Below are 1,983 nucleotides of genomic sequence, written 5' to 3' on the forward strand. Positions count from 1 at the left end.
AATTCGGACCAGCCATGGGGGGGGGGGCACGGACACCCTGCGGCCCTCCTCTCCTTTTCCACTAAAGCCCATAAGGCCCATTAATCCCCGGGGGGTTTCGGTAACCTCCCGGTACTCCAAAAAATGCCCGAACTCTTCCGAAACCTTTCCGGTGTCAGAACATAGCCTTCCAATATATCAATCTTTATGTCTCGACCATTTCGAGACTCCTTGTCATGTTCATGATATCATCCGAGACTCCTAACAAACTTCGGTCATTAAAAACACATAACTCATAATACAAATCGTCATCGAACGTTAAGCGTGCGGACCTACAGGTTCGAGAACTATGTAGACATGATCGAGACACATCTCTGATCACTAACCAATAGCGGAACCTGGATGCTCATATTGGCTCCTACATATTCTACAGAGATCTTTACCGGTCAAACCGCATAACAACATACATTGTTCCCTTTGTCATCGGTATGTTACTTGCCCGAGATTCGATCGTCGGTATCATCATACCTAGTTCAATCTCGTTACCGGCAAGTCTCTTTACTCGTTTCGTAATACTTCATCCAACAACTAACTCATTAGTCACATTTGAAAGGATCGATATAGTTGACTAGAGGGGGGTGGGGGGGTGAATAGGCAACTAACAATTTTTAGCTTTTCTTTACCAAATTAAACTTTGCATGAAAGTAGGTTGTCTAGATATGCAACTAGGTGAGCAACCTATATGATGCAACAACACTATTTTTTGAGATAAACACAAACTTTATTCATTAGAGATAGCAAGTACATCGTTTGTGAGAGTCATTACAATTTCATTTACAGGCTCCTCAAACCAATCATAAATCAACGAAAGTCTAGCTAAACTTGCAAGCTTATGAGCTACTTTATTTGCTTCTCTGTTGCAGTGTTCGAATCTAGTAGCAACGAAGTCACAAGCATAATGAAAACAATCGTCGAAAATTTCCGCCGCCGCACCCGCCGACTGTCCTCCGTTCTTCATGGTATCAATCACCTCCAGGTTGTCCGAGTTAATAATAAGGCGATTACATCCCGCCCTTTGCGCCAATATTATACCAAATTTAAGAGCTGAGGCTTCCGCCATCAACACATCTTCGCAATAGTCAATCTTCCCGTTTCCTCCTGCGATAAGCCTACCTTTTTCATCTCTCAAAACCGCCCCCATCGTGCCCCTAAGTAGGTCATGGTCAAAAGAAGCGTCAACGTTAAGTTTCACAAAACCCCTAGGAGGACATGACCAACCCCCCTTTTTCATAGTAGCCTTGGGGGATGATGCATTTACGAAGTTTGACGTAAGGGCTAGGGCTAGAATCCCCATTGAAATCTAAAGTGCATACTGAGTTGTCTCCTTGTGCACTAACTTCCGTCTTTCCCACCATAGATATCATGTTGAAACATCAATCATTTCACGCACATTGTGATGACCCATTATCCTCAAATCTTGGTCTGGCAGAAGTAGTACGTATTCCAGCACCGCCTCTCCAGCAAGGTCAACCTTGCAAGCTTTATCAATGATATTATCCATCCCCAGCCTTGTCCAAACCTCCTTTGCTCTACTGCAAAGGAAAAGCATATGCTTTGTATCTTCAGAACCCTCCGAGCAAGTAGGTCAAATGGGCGTGACCTTCATATGTCTATTTGCGAGCGTAACCCGACATGAAAGCGTTCCATGTAATGTACGCCATATAAAAATTTTGACTTTTGCCGGACACGATAACTTCCATATCTTACTCCAAATAGGATTAACTGTGCTTCGCCCCATCCCGTTAGAATGTCTTAGTCTACTTCCATACTGGTGGTTCCACTCCACAAAATAAGCAGATCGAACCGAGAACATACCATTTTTTGTATAACTCCAAGCAATGAAATCTAGCATATCATGTTGCGAGATTGGAATTGAGAGAATCCGTTGAACATCAATGGGCCACATTGTTTGTGTAATCAGATCTTCGTCCCAAGAATTTGAAA

This window comes from Triticum dicoccoides, chromosome 4B, assembly GCF_002162155.2.
Source record: "Triticum dicoccoides isolate Atlit2015 ecotype Zavitan chromosome 4B, WEW_v2.0, whole genome shotgun sequence".
Taxonomy (NCBI): Eukaryota; Viridiplantae; Streptophyta; class Magnoliopsida; order Poales; family Poaceae; genus Triticum; species Triticum dicoccoides.